Source organism: Ursus americanus, chromosome 5, assembly GCF_024610735.1.
Source record: "Ursus americanus isolate L20-20 chromosome 5, mUrsAme1.1.p, whole genome shotgun sequence".
Taxonomy (NCBI): Eukaryota; Metazoa; Chordata; class Mammalia; order Carnivora; family Ursidae; genus Ursus; species Ursus americanus.
The window spans coordinates 14,865,356-14,886,371 of record NC_142131.1 but is presented as its reverse complement, the minus strand read 5'-3'; the positions used below and the strand labels follow the sequence as shown (position 1 = coordinate 14,886,371).

Below are 21,016 nucleotides of genomic sequence, written 5' to 3'. Positions count from 1 at the left end.
CACATATATATATATATATACACATAATGCAACATGTCCTCTGCATACACATAACATATATATAATGCATAGAGATTGGGGCTGGGGACGTATTCAAAGGAACCTTTGTCCCATTTACTTATTTCTATAAAAATAAAGAATTTTTACATTACTCATATAATTAAAAAGAAAACAGTAAGTTTTTACAAATTTTACACAAAAAATAAAATACACCTTCAATCTGCCATAAATTAATTTGCTGCATTTCATTTTTAACCAACTTATTAAAGTTAGCTAGCCTGTAATTTTTGGAGTTTCAGATTTTGATAAGTGGAAGAGGCTCTGCACAGATGGGATACAGAGTATATGGGAAATCTCTGTACTTTCCTCTCAATTTTGCTGTAAATCTAAAACTGTTCTTAATGACAATAGCAACAACCACAAAATACACAAGGGCATAAAATGAAAAGTTTGCCTCTCCACCACCTACTCCAGTTTCCTTTTCAGAAACTGTGAATAGGAAGTTTCTTTCTTATTGCTATTACTTCTTTTCCCCTAATTTTTCTTTTTTTTCTTCTTCTTTTTTTTTTAAGATTTTATTTATTTATTTGACAGAGAGAGACAGCCAGTGAGATAGGGAACACAAGCAGGGGGAGTGGGAAAGGAAGCAGCAGGCTCCCAGTGGAGAAGCCTGATGTGGGGCTCGATCCCAGGACTCTGGGATGACACCCTGAGCTGAAGGCAGACGCTTAACGACTGTCCCACCCAGGCACTCTGTCCCCTAATTTTTCTGATAGTTAATTGAAGATACTGTTATTTTGAGTTCTATCATCTGATACTAGGATAAAAATCTGATTCATATTTCCAACATTTCTTCATAGGTAAATCATTTATTTTCATCAGAAGATTTTCAGATTTTTCCCTTATTCTTAGAGTTAGGGAATTTCTCCTAGGAGGTATCCAAATGAATTTCTCCTGTGTTTTGTTTTTGTTTTCCATTTATCTTGTTTGACATTTACTGGGCTCCTTCAAAATTAAGAATTAACCTTTCTTAAGTCTGAAGAAATTTTCTTCTACTAATCCTTTGAGATTTCCTCTGCTCCACAGCCCCTATCCTCCACGTTGCAATCCTGGGCTAATGTTGAGTTAGCATCAATTCTGACTGGATAGCTTCCATTTTGATCAATCTGTGCCTATGCCACACCATGGGTCAAATATTTTGAATGGTGACTTCAACTGGATTTATTCTTTGGTTCCCTAAAGACTGTTGATCTCCTATATTTTCCATTTCTGTGATATGCTTCTGTAGTAGATGAAAAGATATGCCCACCTGGAACCTCAGAATATAGCCTTATTTTGAAAAAGGGTCTTTGAAGATGTAATTAAGGTAAATATGACATTAATCTGGATTAGTGTGGGTCCTCCATTCAATGGTAAATCCTTAGAGAGAGAAGAGAAACATACACAGGCACAGAGGGGGAGGCCATGTGAAGACAGGCAGAGGCTAGTGTGATGGATCTACAAGCCATCGCAAACCAAGAACTGCCAGCAGCCACCAGAAGCTAGGAGAGACACATGGAAGCCTCCAGAAGGAACAAAACCAACCCTACTGACACCTTGACTTCAAATTCCTGGTTTCCAGAACCATGAAGGAATAAAATTCTATTGTTTCAGCATTGGCTTTATAGTAATTTATTCTTAGGAAATTTATGTAGTTTCCTTGGCTTTATCTTTCAGATTCTTACTTTATTTTCCACTATAAGCAACTTGTGACTTACTCAATTCAAATGTTATTATACTTTATTTTTATATATTAAAATTTCCAGATTATTTTCTTAATTTTATCATATCACGTTTGCCTTACCTTATGGATATAAAAAACCATTAGAACATATTAATTGAATATTCTTCATTTCTATTTTGTTCCCTAACTTATCTTTTTTGTCTGGAATCATTTCTACTGATTCATCTTTCATTTTGCTGGCTTTTAAAGAATATAGTAATATTTTGTGTCCATTTATGTTTATGAGTCACAGAATATACTGGTTAGCATCAGTAACAAACTTAAATTTATTCTATATTATATCTGTTTTCCCAGCTTGTCTCCTCTTTGTGCTGATGTGTGCATGTCCGTGTGTGTACGTGTGTGTGCGCGCATGTGTGTATGTTGGGGCAAAGGGAAGCTGACACAAGTACTTAGGCTTACATATTGAACTGGAAGTCATGTTATTTTCTCTAATAAATTACAAATTTCAGCAGAATAAGGATTTCTGGGTTTTTTTTATATCTCCTATACAAATTAAGTGCACACTTCAAAAATTAATTAAATAAATGAATTGCTAAGTAAGTGAATGAGTGAGTTAAAGAAAGCCAGTAAAACAATGTTAGAAGCTAACCTCCCCAAGTGAAGGAAAAACTCAACACTTTTACTATTTGAGAAGTAGCAGAAGTGAATTGTGACTTAATATGCAGGCAAGTAAAAATCATTACTCTTCAGCTTTCAATTAATATGCCATCTTACTAAAAAATTGATATCACTGGATCAGATAGCTCACAATACCTTTTCTACTGAAGGATATTCAATATTTATCATTTTAGATCTTGTATGTCTAGGACACATTTTTATTAGATTTTTACAAATACATTGATTACTAACTACACAAACAGATGTGCATCAACTTATACTTTGCAAATGTATTCCTGCTTATGCAAATTCACTGTTAGAGTTTTGTGCTTGAAAATCACATGACAGGTTAAATTATCTCTGAGGGCTCTGTGATCTTCAAGACTTGAATTCAAAATTGGACATTTTCCAAATTGAAAAAAAGTCTTTTTAAAAGTGACTCAAAGTCAATTTCTTCCATTCCTTTATGACTTATAACCCTACAAGCCAGAAGTGGAAAAAGGGAGAAGATTAGCTTTATTGAATGGAGACATTTAAGCTGGTCTTAGAGAATTTGAGAAAATTCTGGAGGTAGAAGAGAGAAGAGAGGACATTCCAGGCAAAGCAAAGAAAGCCTCAACAAACCAGGATTAAAAGTTGGGCTCCCTGCTCAGTGGGGAGCCTGCTTCTCCCTCTGCCCCCCTGCTTGTGCTCTCTCTTTCAAGCAAATACATAAAATCTTTAAAAAGGGGAGGGGGGCCAACTCACTATGATAAAGGGCATCTATGAAAAACCCATGGCTAGCACCATACTTAATGGTGAAAGACTGAATACTTTCCCCCTATGATCAGGAACAAGCAAGGATGTCTTCTTCTTTACTTCTTTTCAGCTTTTCACTGGGGATTCTTGCCAGAACAATTAACAAGAAAAGAAAAAACATCCAGGCTAGAAAGGAAGTAGTGAGACTATCTCAATGTGTAGATGACATGAACTTATTTCCGCTTAACCACTGTGCCACCCAGGCACCCCAGAAGAGTATGAGACTCTTGATCTCAGGGTTGTGAGCTCAAGCCCTACATTGGGTGGAGATATTACTTAAAAATAAAGTCTTGTAGAGGCGCCTGGGTGGCACAGCGGTTAAGCGTCTGCCTTCGGCTCAGGGCGTGATCCTGGCGTTATGGGATCGAGCCCCACATCAAGCTCCTCCGCTATAAGCTTGCTTCTTCCTCTCCCACTCCCCCTGCTTGTGTTCCCTCTCTCGCTGGCTGTCTCTATCTCTGTCAAATAAATAAATAAAATCTTTTTTAAAAAAATAATAAAAAAATAAAGTCTTGTAAAAAGAACGAACAAATGAACGAAAAGGAAGAAAGGAAGGAAAGAAGAAAGGGAGGAAGAAAGAAATATGAATGACTGATAAGCACATGAAAAGATGCACAATATCATTATCCATGAGGGAAATGCAAATCAAAACCACATGAGATGCCATTTCACACCAAGATGGCTATAATCCAGAAGACAGATAATAACGAATGTTAGCAATGACGTGGAGAAAGTAGAATCCTCATACACTGCTGGTGGGAATGTAAAATAATACATCACTTTGGGAAACTGGGAATTTTAAGTCTACACATGGAGATACCATATGACCCAGAAATTCTACTCCTAGTTATATATCCTAGAGAATGAAAATGTATGTACAAATGAACACAAATGTTCAGAGCAACATTATTCATAATAGCCAAATAGTGGAAACAACCCAAATGGTCATCAGTTAATGAATGGAAAAATAAAATGTGATATATCCATACAATGGAATATTATTTGGCAATAAAAATTAATGAAATACTGATACAAGCTAAAATATGAATAAATCTTGGAAACATTATGCTAAATGAGAGATGCCAGACACAAAAGACAACATACCGTATAATTCTACTTATAGAAAAGTTCAGAATAAGGAAATCTATACTGACAGAATGTAGATTAGTAGTTGCCTACGGGTCAGAAGGTTGGAACAAAATAGAGAATGAGTGACAATGGGTATGGGATTTCTTTTGGGGGTGATAAAAATTTTCCCAAAGTATAATGACAGACGACTCTATCAGTATATTAAAACCACTGAATTCTACACTTAAAATGGAGGGATTGTAGATATGTGAATTATATCTCAATGAAGCTGTTATTATAAGAAAAAAATTATAGAAACAAATTGGAAGAATCCCTAACTACCAGGAATCAAGGAATTACGGAGATAAAAGGACATTTATATCCTTCACTTTATAGATCATTTTTAAAAAGACACGTGGAAGGTTTTACATTAGGTCAGAGAACTTGAATTGTATCTACATTTACAATTTAAGTATTTAATTTACTAAATGTCAATATATGTGATTTCAGGAACCTGTTCATTATATACATCAAATTACATATTTATACCTACTGACATATACATATCATATTATTTCTATCCAATAGACCAATGAATCTCAGTCTTTTTTCTTTCACTAATTCTAACACACTGAAGAATTTGGCCAATTTCCATCAGAAACATTCGTCAATACAGGGCAATGAGGGTGGGGAGTAGAGAACATACTTCTGGAATAAGGGAAGGAGATAGAGGTTTGACAACTTTCAGGCTGAAATACATATTTTGAAAGTTTACTCCCCTCAAATTCTGACAACACAGATAGGGAGATGTGTATACCCTGATCTAGAGATGATGCTAAGAAGTTTCTGCACATTCTTCAGAATGCTATTTAAATATCACTGCTAATTGTGATTAAATTGATCAGAGTTAGGCAAAATGAAGTAGATCAGGGATAGTAAACCTGAAGTAAGCTGAGGCCTACAATATGAATAATGAGTTTTGTCAGAGTGAGATAGAGTAATTGAGAGGGGTAAATGCAGATTCTCATAAAACTGCCTGGTAAACACACATAAATTAAAGACTGCAGACTAGTATATGCTCAGATCCCCCCAAAAATTTCTAGAATATAGCACAAGCGCAACAAATATTTACTGAATACATTTATGAAAATGTGACTGAAAAGGAGAGAGAAGGTGAAGGAGAAAAATAAGAATGAAAGTAAGAGAAAGAACAAAATTTAGTGATTAGAAAACCTGGGGAGACGGAAGAGACCAGAAATACAACCCCAGAAATTTTTCTACATAAAGTAAGACATGGAATCACTTTCTAACACATCCAAAAGAAAGAAAAAGAAGAATCACTCCTTGGAACAATAACAAGAAACAGATTAATAGTTTGTCATTCTGTATCCACCACTTCTTCAAAAGCCAATACAAATTTTGTAACAGCTACATTTGTATGGGACTTACTTTACAATTCATAAAATGTTTTCACATGCATTCATCATTCCCGATATTCTCTGGGGTAGACATTACATTATTTCCATTTAGCAGATGAAGAAACTTAGGCTTTGAGAGTTTAAATAACATGAACAGAAGCATACAAGTAGAGGAACCGGCAGCCAGTCCTAAACCCATGCATCTACAATGGATGTCAGGAGCAAAGAACCATAGGGAGACACAGAGTAAGTATCAAATCTGTTCATCTTGAAACTTTCCTAAATAAGTAAACAAATCTAAAAAGTCCTTATTGTCCTTAATTAGAATGTTCTTCCTTACCTAAAAATTACTTTCTTATAAGGCACCGATGATACATTAATCAGAAAAGTCAATGAATTCTCAAGTTTCAATCCACTTTTCCAATCTATAGCATTCATCATTGTGAACCGTTCCTTCTTTGCTTTCAGGACCCTGTTCTCTGTCATCTCCTCTTTGCCTTTATTTTGCTGTAACTGTTCCTTATATATGTGTGTGTGTGTGTTTTCTTCAGTTGTAGGAAGACATTTAACTTATCTAGGCCCTTATCACTACGACTTTTATCACAATGCATGACTGTTCCACAAGGACATATCATTAATTCCCATGTACAGCATGACCAAAATGGAATTTTTTATTCACCCACTGTCTTCCAAAATTTCCACCTTTAGCTAAGAGCTCCCAGGGACTAAGTCAAAATGTTGAGAAGAAAATTTTTTACTCCCCTCTTTTCCTCTTTTCCCCTTCTCCTTGATCCACTGTTTCTCTCTGAACTACCTGTAGCCTCCCAAGAAATATCTCCATGTGCCTGGGCCCCCCTTCCCTCCTCCTTTCTCATTCTCACCTACATCTTTCCTACTGCCATCAGAGTTACTGTCCTTAAAGATGACTCCTCTATTCAAAAGCCTTCAGAGAATCCCTAATATTCACAGAATGAAGTCAAGATTCCTCAGCACAGCCTTCAACCCCTTGCATGGATCTAGCCTCAATTTACCAATATATGGATTCTTTGATGCTTCCAAATACACCTGAGACTCACCGATGGTCACAATTTAATTCATGTTAGGCAACTTCAACACCAACCCACATCTGGAATGCTCCCACCCCTGTCCTATTTATCTTTTAGGGTCCTGCTTAAATAATTACTCCCTTTGGGAAGCTCCTTTTAATGTCACCCCTACCCAAAAGTCTCAGTCAAAATTAATGGTATATTTCTTAATTCTGTTTTGTTTGCCTCTCTTACTCATTTTACCCATACTTTTCATACTACAGTCACCAAAACTAGGCATTTCCCCTACTAAATTACAATCTCCTATTTTTTTTATTCTAAATATGCTAAGAGCTATGTTTACTGAATTGTGGCATCACCAAGTGAAAAGCACTTAAACTTAAAAATAAGCAATAAACTGACAGGTTTATAATATTACATAACATTGAATTGACTTCCAGCAAAAAAAAAAAAAAAAATTATTGCTAGGTAAAATGCCTAGTGTAGTAGAAGTTATAAGGAAATAAACATTTGAATAGAAATTCTTAAGGTTAAATTATATTTAATAAGACAATAAAATTGTTCCATCTCTCTTTTTATTACAGTACCAAAAAAAAAAAGTAAGTATCTTTGTTCTACTTGTACATCCTTGTACACATCAGAATGAGCTCTGTAAGGAGTACACAAACTTGAGAGAGGAAGAGGAGACCGGTTATGATGCTGTTTCTATTCAAAGTTTCTAGCCACAACCTTTAGCTATAATCGGTAGTATGTCCTAGAACTCTCCCTGCTCGATTTCCCTCAATGACCTGCAACTTCTGATGTGTGTGCTCAGGGATGTTTTCTAGATCTGCTACAAACCCTATAAATGTGAATTAAGATCCATCTATTTTTGCCAGTTCGATGCTGCATAAGACTGAGTTTTTAAAAGAATAAAATGAGGTAAAAAAAAAAAAATAGTTGTGCTATGCTAACTTCTCCTTTTGCCAAAAGAGCACAAGAAAATATCTTAGCAGTGCATGAAAATGAGAAAGCACAAAATATCAAACAGGAACATCCTATCTTATACATGTCTGATTCTCAAATTTAAAGAAATTTAGTTTGAAGGGGAAAAACACTAATTGCAAGCACTAATTGCCATTAGTTTGTGGCCATTTGGAGAACTGAAACCTTCTGCAATATCCAATGAGATTATAAGGTATTACTACACAAAAAGTGAATAAACTCTCACCAAGTGTGTTAATTTTCTCATCCAGAAATACAAATTTATGAATTTCTAAGATATCACTTGCATAAATTCCATAAATATCCTCTAATCAATCACCATTTGAATTATCTCTACTAATAACTCACCACTAGAGAAACACTAACATTCCAATGAAGCAATTCATGTTAAATTATCTATTGTAAATTAATTACACAGATTTTTCTTTGAATTACAAGGAGTTCATTGGTTTGATGATTACCTTTATTTTTAGTGTTTTTGTCAATAATGTTATTCATCTATTTGTCCACTTTCCAAAAAACATATGATTCTTAAAATAACAAACCACATTGTTACATGATAATTTTCTATATGTATAAAAATTTTTAAGTCTTCACGTGGGAAATCAACCTCATTTTCCTATGAAAAAGAAATTTACACATGCCTAAACCTTATCTGAATGCGAAGTACATAACTAGAATATCTGTTCTCTAATATAAAAAATAGATTTTCTTGGGTGTTTATTTAAATCTTTCAACAAAGCATATTAATTTTTTAAGGATTATTTCAGAATATTCAATGAAATGAAAGAAAATAAAAACCATAAAAGGAAGTATAAAGAGCTAACTTAGGTAATATTTCCTTTCATATATTACTTCTAGGAGAGATCACTATCACACAATAATCTATGCCTAGTAAATTACAACAAATTTTAAGTTTAATAAAAAACCTAAAACTCTCCAGTAAAGTTCTTTTTTTTTTTTTTAAGATTTTATTTATTATTTATTCGACAGAGATAGAGACAGCCAGCGAGAGAGGGAACACAAGCAGGGGGAGTGGGAGAGGAAGAAGCGGGGTCATAGCGGAGGAGCCTGATGTGGGGCTCGATCCCAGAACGCCAGGATCACGCCCTGAGCCGAAGGCAGACGCTTAACCGCTGTGCCACCCAGGCGCCCCTCCAGTAAAGTTCTTTCAAGTTCTACAAGCACACTGTAATACAAGTGGGTACTCAATATATCAGTTATGTCTAAAGAAAAGATTTATAGTAATGTAGACAACCAGCAAAAGAAATAATATAGATGAAAGGTAAAATCCAAGAGAGGATAACCATCCCCTCTACTTGCTGCAGACTAAACTGCTAACTCCTGCAACCAAATAACCCACTTGTACTGCATGCAGAGGAACACCACACAGATATTCTGATGCAAAGTTAGAACTCCTATAGCATAAATGTAACTACCAGCAGCTCAGCCCTCTAGGAGGCAGAAAACAGATCAGATTCATGTATAAAACGCTGGACTTACTAAGAACCACTTATAATATATAATTGATGATTCTTATAAAGCCACCAAATTTGACACTTGTTTGTGTTGACTAGTGAAACAGTTTTCAAGGAATCAGGTTTTCAGAAATTCATTCTCTCTCTGCCTCTCTTTTGAAAAAATTACTTGGCAAAGAAAAAAATCAAATTCTGTATAAACGATCAAAAATAAATGTACCCAACTTTTCAACTTGTTATTTCTAAGTCCTTCTAATGGATATTCCTTTTCTGATTCCACAGTTGCGTGGGCTAATTTTCACCGATGGCTGGCAGTTCACACTAGTTAGACCACCACAGACAACCTTGCTGTGCGGAGTCATCTAAGTTTTCCCAAGACGGTTGGTAGACTGGCTGGCAGTTGGACATGGAAGAGCCTAAAGCCATGCCTTGGCTGTAGCAGGTGCTCAATACACAACAATTCTTCCTCTGTCTTTAGTAAAACAAGCAGAACACAGTGGTGGGGGCGGGGGATGGGGACATAGGGGATAAAAGGATTTTGTGAGAAAGGAGAGTTTCTTCTTGTCCCTTTAATTCTCATCTCCTCAATACATCTCAGGCCCTCATGTATTCCCTATCCCCTTGAGGTGAGTTACAGCCTCCAGATGCTCCTTACCCAATCCAGGGGCAGTGCTAGGTCGTTTCTCCCCTCAAAATAAAGCTCTACTGTGTTCAGGGGCAGAACACTGGAGGTTTGCATCTATTCACCCTACTTCTTAAAACCTCACTTTTCCAAGGAGCTATGACTCAGACACAGGGATAGGTTACCATAGACAGTATTCAAACCCTCCAATGGAGGATTTCCTAAATTAATCGGAATTTTAAGAAGTCCTTTTCATCTAAACATTTGTAATGTTATTACAGAGAGGACTTCCATAAGGTAAAACCACAACAAACCAAGTTTATGACCCTGATGACGGCAGTTCCTTTGACCTTCATTCGTCCTCTCAGACAGGTGCTTAAACCAAGCAGTGGGGGCAACACCTTCTCCTGTGATTAGTGCTTGCTTTGCAGCATCCCTGGATTCACTCTGATGAAGCACTCAAGGTCAAGGTTGGCTCATGAGTTAATTCTCATCCAATAGACAAAGGAAGTGATTGTGATATCTGTGGTAAGACCAAAAGTCTCAGAACAATACAGAAGGTAGCTCATAACCATGGTTTTGTGGTCTTTTTACTAAACACACTTCTGATTGGTCCCTATAGAACCATCCAACTTTCCCAATAAAAGATATCCTTCCTATCCTATGTTATTAGAGCTTCTAATATTGGATGAATTGTGATAATTAATTGGACTAATATGTAAGTAATAGATTATGACAGTCTGCATGAACTTCAGAGATGACAAGGACTTTAATTTTATAAAGACTTCACGATCAATTCTACAATTTTCAAACATGAGTGATGATGATGATTACCATGCAAGAATAAGATGGTTGGAATGTGGTTGCACTGATTGTAAACTGTCATTTAAAAAAATATAATGTATCAATAGTGCCTCCTCTTTTAAATGTAATCTCATCCCCCTGATAGGGATATAGAGGAATATTATTAAAATATGTTTCTGTCTTTGTCAAGCATAACTGAGAGCAAGAAAGAGAAACCCATCCATACCAGTCTAAGAAAAGAAAAGTTACTGAAAGGACACCAGATTTTCATTGAAGGAAAAGTGAAGCCAAACCTCTAAGAACTGGAAACTTTGAGGTCCTTGGTGTGACACCTTCCCATTCACTTCTCTGTGCACTTTTTCTCCAAGCAGAACAGCTTCCTCTGCTTATTCTCGATTTATGGCGTCCCCTTCCCCTTGGATCTGCTTGTCAGTGACCCTATTTCCAGATAGGTAGTTCTGTTACTGAGAGTGAAATTATGAAGACTCTCATATAGCAAGAGCCATGGACCATTCCCATGAACGTTGGTGAGCGGGTGGAAATTCAATTTAATTTGATTCTGTAAGTATATGAGTACTCTTTATGTTCCAGGAAGGTGATGAAATATAAATTGCCCCAAAAACATAGAAAATTCAAGGTGGCCTCAAAGATAATGAGTATAGAAATGGAAAATGCATATTAAATAGCTACAGTGAGTGATGAGTTTCCTTCTTTTTCAGACCTTAAAAATTAGAACTTCTCTTAGAGTACACTTTGGATTGCTTCATGCTTCCCCATAATACTATATAACAATCAGATCTGAGTATCCTACACAGTTCTTTTCATCCAATCTACTTTTTAAAGAAATACCTCTAAGATATTCCAAACATCTCAGCTCATGCAAGTCTGATCTCCTAACTGCCTCTTTGCCCATAACCATAATCACACTCATATGTACGATGATCACGTCCATCCTAGGGCTTTTATTCCTTCTTTCCTTCTGCTTAGAATTAATACTCCACTTTCTTCTCCAAATGATAACTAAATTCCAAAATTCATCTTCAAGTCTTACATCCTCATGATTCATCCTCTGATCAATCCAATTAACTGATCTCTTCTCTTCTCTAATTCGTTAAATATGGTAACAGGGAAGTAAAGAAATATGAATAGATTTGAGAATTACTTGAGGTAACATTAATAATAAGATTTTTATAACAGACTAATTTCCTACCATTTCCATTTTCTTTTCTAAGAGAATGTCAATTTAGCGAGTGAGGACTAGTAATGTTCTCATCCAGAAAACAATTATCAGCTTTTCTGGCAGGCAGAAGATGACCTGCAACACGGTTTTGGCCAATGAGATACAAGTAGATTAAGCAGTTTCTCAAAAACAGAGTAAACTCATGCTAACTTAGCATGAGTCCTTTAACTTTTTCCCTCCCTTTCTTTCTGCCTGGAAAATAGATGTAATGTTGGAGATGGAGCTATCTTGTAACCATAAGACCACAAAGAAAAGGGCAAGAGATTTGCAGGACCTAGACTCTGGAATCTTTGAGCCAGTAACTACCTAACTACCTACCTTCCAGCTTTTAGTTTGGTGAGAAAAATAAAATTTCTGTAATATTTAAGCCACTGGGTTTTTCTTTGGTAGGAGTGGAGGGGGTTGGAGGGGTCTGTTATGTGAAGAACACAATTCCTAACTGGTTCATGGCTCCTTTTATGTATATCCGTGTTGGAGCAGAGCAGGCCTAAGTCAGCACAAACTACCTGGATCATGTCCCAAATTAGTGGAGCTATTCTTTCTATTCCCTTACTTTCAGAGTGATTTACTATTAAGAAAGTTGAGAAAGGGCAACTCAGATGCTAATTAGCTTCTCCCCAGTCTTAACCTCAGACTTCCTCTAGGGTAGGATTTCTACCTTGGAATTCAAAGTTGTAGCTCAACTCATAGCTCAGTTGTCATATTTACCCTCCCGGGAACATCAGGCATTATAAAGAAAAATATTATAAAGAAAAAAGCAAGGCTTCAAGTCCAATACAATGGAACAGTGTTTGATAATAAGAACTAGAATTACCCCAGACTTCACTTATTTCTCCCATTCTTCAATCAACTCCATCACTGCTGATGGTTTTTTCAAGGACAACTGAAGGATTCTTTGAAAAATGTTTAAGGCAAATGACAGCAATAATCCACTGTTAACTTGCTGCGAAGGCCTCTCCCAAGCTCCCCTAACCTCACTTACAGTGCATATTAGCCCCAGATGCATTCAATCAACAACTACCATCTTCAACACCCCAAATATAAAATCTTACATGCTCATGATACTTAAATAAAAAGGAGTATATACACTGAGAATTCCTCAATACCTTGACTAATATTAGCCTGTGCATACTGTTAAGACCTAGAGAATTAAAAAGCAAAAGAAAAAGCACAAACAAAAACTTTTACACTACCTGAAGGGATAACATTTTTGGAACAACTCAATATTTTCTTGGTGTTTTTGAAATTAAATATTTCAAATAATTTTCAGATTAATTTATTTAACACATTAGTTCACTTCTCAATTTGATAAATCAAGAATTTACCTTCTTTGATTTAAATGGAAACAAATCACCAGTAAATTAACTCTTTGATCTTTGTTTGGCATTTGTTGTTAACATGTTTTTCACAGTAGTCTAAGAAAGCCTGTGGTGAATAGAGATTCCTTTTCCAATGAGAAAATACATACACTAAGTGTTATCTATAAATTTAGTCATAACTTTGTCAATGCCCTTGTGTCAATGTCCTTCCTATTCATAGCTGTCTCTGTAAGTGTAGGCTGGCATAACTGAGACCCCACTATGTTGCCAGGAATTCTTGCTATGGTATGTCCATAGGAAGTCTGGGCTTTAGTCCAAAGAACTAGTGCTGGGAAAATCATCCCTTGCCTTTCCAGAGAATTACTAAGAACTACTCCATCTTACAGATTGTCCTTTTTCCACAGCTACCCATAGCGAGACTATTTTGTTGGCTTTATTCCTCTGACACTGTGTTCCACTGGCATTTTTCCAGCTCAAAAGAGCATGAGGCTCCCAAGCCTGACAGGTACCTGCTGGGATGCCCCAAAAGAAATGCCTACATGAGCTCCTCTTAAGGTGTTTAGAGGAAATTCCACCAGATGTCAAAGTCCCTCCATCATCACAACACTCAGAAGCGGCCATTACAAGAAACGTAGGTCACACATGCTGAGGAATGAGATGGCAGAATTATAAATTATTGTTATAAACACACTGTTATAGCAAAGTGAGAAATTGCAGAGTTGCATTAAGCTGATGGATAATCTGGCAGCAAACAAACACATACTTATTGCCTTTCCAATCTAAGCTGTGCAACTGTTCCCTGTTGTCTTGCATGCCAAGCAAAGACTTCAGCTCCAAATTACTATTATTAATAAAGTACAAGAGGGCAGCCTGTTTCATCTCTCCTGAAGCTATCTCTGGAAGAAAAAGACAAAATAAAAAGAGAGCAATTCAACTCTTCTCAGTTAGCATTTTTATCGACTACCCCAAGGGGTACATGACTCCAGTTAGCAGATGTATATGGTTATATACAGCCCTAGTGGAGTTTACAATTGAAGGCACACACAGTAAAGCTTTCAAAAAGCAACAAGACAGATTCACTTTCAATAAGACCACAGATGTATGCTCACTGATGCCACTGCAAACTTCAAAAAAATATGTATTACTCATGCGTTCTAGCACATTCATATTTCCTAGTATTGTTTCCAAATATTCCTAGCATACACTGTAAATAGCTTTTCTTTCCTGGAATTTACCATTGTCATTACTTATAAAATTTGCTCGTGGGTTTGCTTTCATCAGAGTTTTTAAGATTTTTCTTCCCCTGGAGGATGCCAAAATGTATCATATCTAAATTTAGAAGGATAATGGAATAGGTATATATACCCCCTTCTCAAAGCACTTTATATAATTACACCGAAGTTTAGTCAGAACAACAAAGGGAATTTGGAGGTCGCACATTCTAACTACAGACAACTCTTTATATCTGTTCCAATAAAGATGAGGGGGACCTATTAGCCCAGCTGGTCTTGGCCATGACTGCTTTCCTCTGACAAATGGAACATGAAGCCATAATCCTTGTTATTAAGTTCTCATGACATCAGCTAATGTACAATGAGATTAATTTCTATGGGAAAATGGAGAGTTAACCGGGGAGATCACAGGTATTGACTCTGAAGATGTTCTCAGGCTTGGTAATAACACTGAAGGCAAGATTGTACATGGAAACCTAGAAAAACACTTACTAGTGTACTAAGTCATATTAATAAAATAAATGTCCTTTATATTAACCACCTTCAGTGAAGTAATTTTACCAGGCAATGTTTAGATACTTCATGTGACCGGGTTGTTTAGTCTAGCCCCCAGAGCACATTTGGGGATTAAAACCAACTCACTACCAAAGAGTAGTACAAATGGAAAAAATTACTAGGATCCTGGACCTCATAATAGCAGATGTGTCTCCTGGCTTTCTCACTCTTCTGATCCTGTAGAAATTGCAGGAATGGCAGAAGAAACTTGAAATCTTATTTAAATTTGCTAGAAGTTTGGAGAAGTTCTGCCTGCGGACAAGATCAAGGTGCATTCCAAGGTTGAGCCTTAGACAAAGGGAGCAGACTGATGTCAGAAGAGATAAGAAGTTTCTAGTCCCCACAGCAAAATTACATTGGACAAGGATAACAAGCAGGAGCTGGGACACAAAAAAAAGGACATGGTAGGAAAGATCTAGGCTCCATGGTAAGTCCCCGGAAGCAAGGATTTGTGTGCTTTGGTCAACTGCATCTCAGTTTGGGGCACATGATTAGTTGAAGGGATAAATGAATTATTGAGTTCATTAGGCTTTTAGATCCATGTCCTTTATTCGATTTTTTTAATCCTATATTTCCCAAAGCATGATCTGGACTATCATTTCAGGTGGTAACAGTACATTAAAAACTCTGACTCAGGGATTGACAAAGTTTTCACCGTTCAATTTTCTTTTCTTTTTTTTTTTTTAAAGATTTTATTTATTTATTTGACAGAGAGAGAGACAGCCAGCGAGAGAGGGAACACAAGCAGGGGGAGTGGGAGAGGAAGAAGCAGGCTCCCAGCCTAGGAGCCCAACGTGGGGCTCGATCCCAGAATGCCGGGATCACGCCCTGAGCCGAAGGCAGACGCCCAACGACTGCGCAACCCAGGCGCCCCTCACCGTTCAATTTTCTAATATCAAGGAGAAAAATCTGAGTTTGGTGCTAGCAGGCCTTTAACATCTCTCCATTCTTGTCTTAGCAGAAGAAAGATGTTCTCAGGAGGCGCTGAGCCTGCAGGTAACATCATCTAGCTAGAGCTGTACGTTTTTTGTTATTGTTGTTGTTGTTTTGGGTTTTTTTTGGTTTTCAGTCTATTTATTTTTATAGTTACCATCTATTTTCAAAGAGGCTTTTTCTGATTTGTGGTAGTAAAATAAAATTTCCTTTTAAAATAATTTAAGTCCCCAAACTCTGTTGATTTAAAGGAGAATGAGTAGGTTAAGAATGAAGGTTGTAAATACATATGGCAAAAATGAGACGATAATACTCAAATGAATTAAATTTGGGAGTCTCTAGTCTAATTGCTTTGGGCCTCACATGGGCCTTAGGTCTCACTGCTGTTCTAGTAAAAACTTAATGTCAGCTTTAGATGGCCCTCACTGAGCCCTCTCTCAGTGCACTTGTACTAGCCTTAGGTCCAAAAGCCTCAGCCTCACCCAGCAGACACAGCAAATTGAGATAAAAGTCCATCAAACAAATCCACATGTATTCTTCAGTCCCCTAGGGAGCAACTTAAATGAAAACACAGAAACTCCACTTTCCAAAATTTGCCATAAATTTTATATTCTTATTGAAAGAAATGCCTGTAGTCGCCCCCTCATTTTTATTCATTTGATTCTCCACTGTTAAGCTTATTTCTAAATAAATTCTAAGCAAATTAATTAACGAACTTAAGAAATAAGAGAAAATATGAATTTTGAAGCCAAATATCAGACAGAATTCTGTTAAACACCACATTTGGATGATCCTGACTTTAATTCCATAATAAATACCTGATAGATCTCAAACTCAATTCAGCAACAACCTGCATCACCTAAATTGGGAGCCCAAAGTTCTGGGATGGTATAAGTTGCTAACAGATGACATTTCATTTCTGACATTCAATACTAGGCATAAAAAAAGCACTAACCCAGAACTGAGGTTCCATATGTACCTGCTAGTGGTCTAGGTCATTGGGTAGTCAGTAAAAGAACTGAGGAACTACAGAAGAGATTGCTTTCTGGGCTAACCAAGCACAACTGGATGGACACAGTACAATACTACTTTAAAATAAAAAATTAAATTAAAATAAAATAAAATAAAAAACACATTCAGCAATGGAACTAGATTCTCCTTTTCTGCATTTTCACGAAGGATTCCTTGGTCTGCAGGCTGCTGGAAGGATGTCTAAACATTGATGATGCCATAATTTAAAAGGAAGAGAGACAATATGGTGAAACTTTTTATCGTCCTTAATAATTCATTTTATCTGATTCTTTTGTTTCTCCTTCTCCCTCTAACATTATTGGCTTTTTGCCACTTCACAATAATTAAGACTTTGACTCTGGGGCCAAGAGGGAACTGGAAAAAAGGGAAAAGTCAATCATCAATCTGAGACAATGACTCCCACCTCTCATGTTGTTACACAACCAACCAGAAGCAGGGCAACAACTTCCCGACAGCTCAAAGCAACAAGAATACCTAATAACAGACATACTTAGACTCTACCATCCCTGAAATATTTCCTTCTTCTTGAAATAAGTCATACTAGTGTTGAAATGCTCTCTAACTGTAAAATTCTTGACCTCACATGGGTGCCATTGTTCAATACAATAACTTTATAAATATACTTTGAGTTTCCTGGAAAAGTGACATGTAAATAAAGCATTATTGCCATAACATCTCCCTTAATGATCTAAAAGAGGCAGTAAATAGCAAGCTGATGGATTCACAGATGGTACTAAATTGAGAAGTGTTGCAAACATCAGTAAAGGCAAGAAAAATTATGCAAAAGAGACCTAACATGCTTTAAATAAAAGCAAAACATTTTTAACTTTACCGGGGAAAGAAAGTGACATTCTTTTAGAGAGCCCAAAATACACTGTCCAGCAGAGATGCTACAACCAGCATGTAAAAACATACCAGTCAGAATCATTTCAACTCCTCAAAATCAGCTAACAGGCCAATATGCTTTGAAAGAGGGACTGGCAGTCACATAAATATAAAGCTTATCATAGATGGGGGGGGGGTTACGATTTCATTAGAAAGTGCCAATGAGAAGTTTGGGTTTGTATGTTTATAACTTTTAAAGAATACAAGATTCCATTTAGGAAGTAAATCTGCTTTATCCGAAGCATTTTTATAAGACTGAATTTGTCTTCCATTTAGACAAAGCCATCTGTCTGGACAGATTTTGCATGTGGACCAAAACAGAAATAATGCTTCTTGAGAGCTGTACTTAGGGTTGCACTTGGCTTTGAGTTTGTCCTCTACTTCCCATGGTGACCAATGGGGTACATCTGAGACACGCAGTTAGAAATACCATCTGTAATCGTGTTGATAGACTAAAACAAACATCAAAGACGCTGACACCACCACCACCATCACCATCACCATCACCACCGCCACGCCTCTGTCTTCTATGCTCTGACCTGTGCCTTCTGGAAAATGTAGACCCATTTTTAATATGGAAACATTTTAATATCAAAATATATTTATACACATGTTGGTCGTTTCATTTGTTCAGGTGATAGCCAATAGTTGCTGCATATGAAGTCTTGATGAGCTCAGTGTAAGTTCTTTTTACACGTACCAGACCCATTCACACGTTCTAGCCAACTGAGTTCTCTGATCATTGAGGACTGACACATAAGGTCTTATTGTAAACCAGGCCTTCAAAGCTGTTGTTGGTCTGGGAATGCGCCACTCAATTTTATTAACCTGAGGAATCTGCACAGAAAATCATCTCACAAGGGATCAAAAAGAAAAATGATTTGAAGTATCTTCCAAAGTTAACTTCAGTAAACTTGGACTCTAAAAAGGGATCTCAATCCAGTAGCTGAAAATGAGCTGATTCAACACAATAGTTTATTTCTATTGAAAAAAGAGGGGTGCTGGGTGGCTCAGTCGCTAAGCGTCTGCCTTCGGCTCAGGCCATGATCTCCAGGTCCTGGGACCCAGGCCCACATCGGGCTCCCTGCTCAGTGGGGAAGCTGCTTCTCCCTCTGCCTCTGCCCCTCCCTCTGTTCATGCTCACTCTCACTCTCTCTGTCTCTGTTTTTCTCTCTCTTGCAAATAAACAAATAAAATCTTAAGAAAAAAGAAAAAGACTGGAGGTCATCATCGGGCAGGGTCTGGTATGGCATCCCGTGTTGCCAGGCACCCAGTACTGCCTAGTTCGCTGCTCTGCCATTTTCGGCATGTGCTTCTCCCTCACAGTCCAAGAGAGCTGTTTGTGTTCTAACTGTCATGTCCAAACAGGACTTAGTCGCGTGGTCACGGCTTGCTGCAAACTAACTGCAAAATAAGGTCTTTATTCCATGCACCCAGGTACCAGGTAGAAATTAGGGGATCTTGTATGTCGCTTACTGAGTAAGAATGAGAGAACGGATTCTGGAGAATAACGAGTTTCAATTAAGAATCATATTTTAACATTCAAAGTTTGCCAATGCTAAAGATTCATCTAACATCAGTCCTTCGTTAACAAAATAAGCATTGATTCTCGACTCTTTATTCATCAGTTTCTTTGAGCTTAGTCACTGAATAAAATTCCTTATTTTTTCTCAACTTCTAAAGAACCCTGCTACGTGGTTTTACAGTTGTACTGTGATGATGTCTTCATTTATACTACCACAAAACGCGAGGGGAAATGAAAAATATTTATAAAATGATAAAAGGTAAACTTTAATCTTTCCCTTTTTCTGCTACAGCCTTTGCCCTTTTTTTAAGGTAGAATTTGATGACCAGTTAAAATAATCATTTTAGTTAGGTCCATTTTAAATATTTTGGTCACACTGAACAGTTTTATGTATATCTCCTTACATTTCATAAGTATATAATTCATATACATTCATTATGCTTTTAGATATAGCACATCACATTATATGAACAACTATTCATTGAAGCCCCCTTGCAGGGGAGTGAACTAGGTACTTTCTGCTTAACAAGTGGCTCATTGTTGGTTATGACGGTTAATCAGGGGTATTAATAATTATATCAGTTATTATTTAATTGTTATTGATTCCATAAGCCTTCCTTGCATATTTCTAGAAACTGAAAAAACGAGTACAGTAATAGAAAATCTAAATTCAGAAAAATTCACTAGGGGTCTTAGGTGAGAGAATATCAAGCGCTGAGACCATCAGAAGGAATTTTCTTCAGGTGTAACAGTTCCTCTTTTGAGTTAGCTTGAGTCTAAAATTTATTTCTAGGGGCACCTGGGTGGCACAGAGGTTAAGCATCTGCCTTCAGCTCAGGGCGTGATCCCGGCGTTATGGGATCGAGCCCCACATCAGGCTCCTCTGCTATGAGCCTGCTTCTTCCTCTCCCACTTCCCCTGCTTGTGTTCCCTCTCTCGCTGGCTGTCTCTGTCAAATAAATAAATAAAATCTTTAAAAAAATAAATAAAAATAAAAAAATAAAATTTATTTCTAAAATCTGTAAGCCATTCTGCATACTCTGCCTAAAAACTGTTCATCTGCATGTTTTTAAAGATCATATCAAACATTTATGATCAGCTTGAATAGAAATGCTTTTCTGTTTTTCTAGGTCTTTTTCATAATAAACAATGAGGCTATTTGAAAACATTTCTAAGAAATGTATCTAAATAGCAGGAAATCATGTGTAAACTTTGGGAAACACAGTACAAATAAAGGAAATTCTGATTTTTAGCAACATGAGAAATGCAACGGCTCTGGTGAGGAAAGCGTCAGCTACCGTAAAGAGCGTGTTCTGAAATTTTATTCTCCAGTGTAACCAAGTTCCTGCAGGACTGAAGACAAGTGAGCCATTACTGCTTGGAATAAGGTTTCTATGTGTACAGCAGCTATTCGAGCCCCTCAGAGATGGGAATCAGTCTTGTAGACATCTTCCTGATAAAACCAAAAGAACTTTCAAGACTCACCTTGCCAACATCTATGGGGATACTTAGATTCGGCTATTGGTGAATCATGCACAGCACTCAGGCATCCAAAGAATCAGTCCACAGTCCAATTTCCCTGCATTTAAACAACTGCCTAAATCAACCAAGAGAGTCAATGACTCTCAATCAGTACAATTTCAGGTGCACAGGGATTGGCTTAAAGGAAGGCACGAGTTTTACTTTGCTTCCAA

At 36.9% G+C, this 21,016-nt stretch overlaps 1 protein-coding gene and 1 long non-coding RNA gene across 11 annotated transcripts in view; one reads left to right on the top strand and one right to left on the bottom strand.

Moving 5' to 3' along the window:
- Positions 1 to 9,672, top strand: part of LOC123791464 (uncharacterized) — a 94,463-nt gene extending 84,791 nt beyond the window's left edge. The window contains exon 4 of the long non-coding RNA XR_015724391.1: positions 9,458 to 9,672. This is a non-coding gene — a long non-coding RNA (uncharacterized LOC123791464). The remainder of the gene's footprint in view (positions 1 to 9,457) is intronic.
- MCTP1 (multiple C2 and transmembrane domain containing 1) overlaps positions 1 to 21,016 on the bottom strand; it is a 501,045-nt gene that overhangs the window by 423,344 nt on the left and 56,685 nt on the right. The gene's annotated exons all lie outside the window — the stretch shown is intronic.